This window comes from Schistocerca piceifrons, unplaced genomic scaffold (assembly GCF_021461385.2).
Source record: "Schistocerca piceifrons isolate TAMUIC-IGC-003096 unplaced genomic scaffold, iqSchPice1.1 HiC_scaffold_1265, whole genome shotgun sequence".
NCBI classification, from domain to species: domain Eukaryota; kingdom Metazoa; phylum Arthropoda; class Insecta; order Orthoptera; family Acrididae; genus Schistocerca; species Schistocerca piceifrons.
The window spans coordinates 30,001-35,000 of record NW_025727086.1 but is presented as its reverse complement, the minus strand read 5'-3'; the positions used below and the strand labels follow the sequence as shown (position 1 = coordinate 35,000).

The 5,000-nt window shown below is 53.4% G+C and overlaps 1 non-coding gene across 1 annotated transcript in view; it reads left to right on the top strand.

The window, feature by feature from the left end:
• The first annotated feature begins 3,490 nt into the window (after positions 1 to 3,490).
• The window catches only part of LOC124731008, a 1,909-nt gene continuing 399 nt past the window's right edge, over positions 3,491 to 5,000 (top strand). Inside the window, exon 1 of the ribosomal RNA XR_007008131.1 lies at positions 3,491 to 5,000. This exon is cut by the window's right edge and continues 399 nt beyond it. This is a non-coding gene — a ribosomal RNA (small subunit ribosomal RNA).

Genomic DNA, 5,000 nt, shown 5'->3' with positions numbered 1-5,000 from the left:
CCGCTGTCCCTATACATGAGCCGCGACCTGTACCACTTACGAGCGAGAGACGCGATCGCGTTGCTCACTGTACGGCGTCCGATACCGAGCCATCAGCATGTCGGTCCCCATGCGCGTTGCACTCGCACTCGCAGTCGCAAAAACGTGGGGCAAATATATTACGCGGAAGAGCTATAACAGACCGAGCCCCACTGCATGGGGAGAGTCTTTGTCACTAATGTACACAGATGGAACATTTTGGACTGGAACCAGATTACCCGTACACACGGCGCTGATTAGTAATCAATGCAGAGCCATCAAACTACAGCAAATATACACAACTGTCCGTATACATGCTGAAAGAGTCTGCCCACAATGGGAACCACACGTCAGCCAGACACTCTGATCACGCACCACTCTCTGCTTCTAACGGGCGCACATACAATATGTAAGCACCAGCATGGAACAACATCCAGTGCATCTTCTCCGCCACATTACACAATCCACACTATCACAACCAGACCAGGAGGTCCATGCGGAAAATACAATATCCCAGCCTTTCGACATCCACCATTGCGCAGACCAGGCACCAACACCCACACATGTCCTATACAACGGTGCACCCAACATCACAATAGTACCTCCTGTCACAGCGCACAAACAATGACATGAGTCAAAGACACAGGTCTCACACAAGCATAGAATTGGAGCGCCGCCTCTAATAAGCCAAAGGTGCATCCTGACGTGACAAATCTGATCATGTCACAAGCATTCACTTACTATAATCACTATCAAGGAACCTGCCGCCCCCCCGCCCCCCCCCCCTACACCTTTCCTTACAACAACGTGTAACCTAACCTAACCTAACCTATGTTGTACCTTAACCTAACCTATGTTGTACCTTAACCTAACCTATGTTGTACCTTAACCTAACCTATGTTGTACCTTAACCTAACCTATGTTGTACCTTAACCTAACCTATGTTGTACCTTAACCTAACCTATGTTGTACCTTAACCTAACCTATGTTGTACCTTAACCTAACCTATGTTGTACCTTAACCTAACCTATGTTGTACCTTAACCTAACCTATGTTGTACCTTAACCTAACCCATGTTGTACCTTAACCTAACCCATGTTGTACCTTAACCTAACCCATGTTGTACCTTAACCTAACCCATGTTGTACCTTAACCTAACCCATGTTGTACCTTAACCTAACCCATGTTGTACCTTAACCTAACCCATGTTGTACCTTAACCTAACCCATGTTGTACCTTAACCTAACCCATGTTGTACCTTAACCTAACCCATGTTGTGCCTTAACCTAACCCATGTTGTGCCTTAACCTAACCCATGTTGTGCCTTAACCTAACCCATGTTGTGCCTTAACCTAACCCATGTTGTGCCCTAACCTAACCCATGTTGTGCCCTAACCTAACCCATGTTGTGCCCTAACCTAACCCATGTTGTGCCCTAACCTAACCCATGTTGTCCCCTAACCTAACCCATGTTGTCCCCTAACCTAACCCATGTTGTCCCCTAACCTAACCCATGTTGTGCCCTAACGTAACCCATGTTGTGCCTTAACGTAACCCATGTTGTGCCTTAACGTAACCCATGTTGTGCCTTAACGTAACCCACGTTGTCCGCTAACGTAACCCACGTTGTCCGCTAACGTAACCCACGTTGTCGCCTAAACCTGCTCTGTAATTGTTATACGACTCGTTCAATTAGTGTAGTGTTGCCCACCCGCAACCCTCGCAATATAGTTCGCTACTCGCACTGCCCGCTCCCCTGTGTATCGCTTCATGTTAAACACCTTGCAAGTCTTGCTGACTTTCCACATGCTCCTGCTGTACACTGTAATGTGGATGGCAGCAGGACGTACATGCCGCCCCCCCCCCCCCCCACCCCTCCCCACGTCCCCACGTCCCCACCTTGCCCCCTGCCTTCGCAAGCTGGTTGGTGACAAGTTTGCATGTTCAATGCCCTTCGCATGCGACGTACGCAGGCTACGTTGTGGTGCGGCCTGTGTCAACTGTCCGCTGATGTCGTACGCGTGAACCACAATCTGTACTGCACATTCGTCCTTATGTACTGAATGATACATCGTGGCACATGTGTGACCGTACAACGACTGCGCCCAAAAACGGCGGACCATACAGTGCAAATATTGTGCACGCAGCTACGTGTCGTCTCCCTATGAGAGCTGGATTGCAGTGTGGTACGCCATAGAGACGTGTGGGAGGAACGGACGCCGTGGATGGCGATCAGCATGAGCTGTGTGTTGATGTATTCGGACCTAGTCGTCTCTCCTCAAACACCGTGATAGCATGGTGCACCGCGTTCCATATCTGCGACATGCTACAGAGGCCGGTTGACAGTCGTTCGAGCAATGGACATCGCATACGTACGGGGGCCACCTTCCACGTATTGTCTAGGCGTGCACATTTTGTTGCGTGTATGTGGGCAGACGTAGTGTGGCGTGACACCTGACACAGGCATGCAATAATCGTTGAAGTTGCTAATGGCGATGGACGCCTACGTTTTCTGGTGAAGTTACGCAAATGAAGAAATGGTAACCCGTTGTGGTGCGGTTGTTCTCGCTAGGGGTGAATCGGTGATGGCGACGATAGGTTGAGGTACTAACCGGTTGTTCCAGCGATACCCACCATGCCGATGAAACTGAACGGCATCTGGGTGTGAAGCGATACGCGGTGGTGGCTGGGTGGGACCGTCCCCGGCCGGTGAGGGGGCGCCTCCCGGCGTGCTGGCCGCGCGGTGCGTGGGCGCACGCGCTACAGCCGGCTGGTGGGGGCGGCCAGTGGCAGGCGCGCCGGCCGACGGACGCGGCAGGCGTCGCAGCTGCGCGCCGGCGCACCCTGCGCGCGGCGCCGTGCGGCCAAAGTAGGTCCTCGCGGGCCCGGTGCGAAGCGCGGTGGACATCTTCAGTGTGCTGGTCCGATTGAGGACTGTGTGCGTTGAGGATGCGCCGCCGCCCGGCGCTCGGCGCCGCGACGCCGTCTGCTGCTCGGTCGCCCCAGCGGTTCTCGCTGGTGGTTTGTATCGCAGCTGTGCGGATGTGTTGGCGCGTGCGCTGTGCTGGGAGAGTTCGCTTCGGCACCCAAGTGGGGCTTTTGTCCTTCTGTGGCGCTGGCGTTGGAGCTGCCGGTCACCGTAGGTGGCGCGTGTTGTCTCCCGCCGGCAATGCCACGACAGCACGCTCCCGGGCCTCTGTCGGCAGCGGCAAGCTCAGTTGGGAGCACGGGTGGTCGCACACCGAAAGCGTCTACTCGCCTAACTCCGGGCGATTGCGCCTCTCTCGAACCCGACCAAGTACTTGGGACGGCGCTGCGCGCCGCCGGGACCTGAGAGGGTTTCGAGGTGTATTGTGCAGGGGAGCTCAGCCTCCTCCTGTTTGCAGAATGATTGAGCGGACGCTTGCGTGTTCGCGCGGGCCCCCGGGACACACTCCCGGGCGGCCGGCTGCTCAGCTCTAGTTGGCGCAGCTCCCTGGTTGATCCTGCCAGTAGTCATATGCTTGTCTCAAAGATTAAGCCATGCATGTCTCAGTACAAGCCGCATTAAGGTGAAACCGCGAATGGCTCATTAAATCAGTTATGGTTCCTTAGATCGTACCCACGTTACTTGGATAACTGTGGTAATTCTAGAGCTAATACATGCAAACAGAGTCCCGACCAGAGATGGAAGGGACGCTTTTATTAGATCAAAACCAATCGGTCGGCTCGTCCGGTCCGTTTGCCTTGGTGACTCTGAATAACTTTGGGCTGATCGCACGGTCCTCGTACCGGCGACGCATCTTTCAAATGTCTGCCTTATCAACTGTCGATGGTAGGTTCTGCGCCTACCATGGTTGTAACGGGTAACGGGGAATCAGGGTTCGATTCCGGAGAGGGAGCCTGAGAAACGGCTACCACATCCAAGGAAGGCAGCAGGCGCGCAAATTACCCACTCCCGGCACGGGGAGGTAGTGACGAAAAATAACGATACGGGACTCATCCGAGGCCCCGTAATCGGAATGAGTACACTTTAAATCCTTTAACGAGTATCTATTGGAGGGCAAGTCTGGTGCCAGCAGCCGCGGTAATTCCAGCTCCAATAGCGTATATTAAAGTTGTTGCGGTTAAAAAGCTCGTAGTTGGATTTGTGTCCCACGCTGTTGGTTCACCGCCCGTCGGTGTTTAACTGGCATGTATCGTGGGACGTCCTGCCGGTGGGGCGAGCCGAAGGCGTGCGACCGCCTCGTGCGTGCTCGTGCGTCCCGAGGCGGACCCCGTTGAAATCCTACCAGGGTGCTCTTTATTGAGTGTCTCGGTGGGCCGGCACGTTTACTTTGAACAAATTAGAGTGCTTAAAGCAGGCAAGCCCGCCTGAATACTGTGTGCATGGAATAATGGAATAGGACCTCGGTTCTATTTTGTTGGTTTTCGGAACCCGAGGTAATGATTAATAGGGACAGGCGGGGGCATTCGTATTGCGACGTTAGAGGTGAAATTCTTGGATCGTCGCAAGACGAACAGAAGCGAAAGCATTTGCCAAGTATGTTTTCATTAATCAAGAACGAAAGTTAGAGGTTCGAAGGCGATCAGATACCGCCCTAGTTCTAACCATAAACGATGCCAGCCAGCGATCCGCCGCAGTTCCTCCGATGACTCGGCGGGCAGCCTCCGGGAAACCAAAGCTTTTGGGTTCCGGGGGAAGTATGGTTGCAAAGCTGAAACTTAAAGGAATTGACGGAAGGGCACCACCAGGAGTGGAGCCTGCGGCTTAATTTGACTCAACACGGGAAACCTCACCAGGCCCGGACACCGGAAGGATTGACAGATTGATAGCTCTTTCTTGATTCGGTGGGTGGTGGTGCATGGCCGTTCTTAGTTGGTGGAGCGATTTGTCTGGTTAATTCCGATAACGAACGAGACTCTAGCCTGCTAACTAGTCGCGTGACATCCTTCGTGCTGTCAGCGATTACTTTTCTTCTTAGAGGGACAGGCGGCTTCTA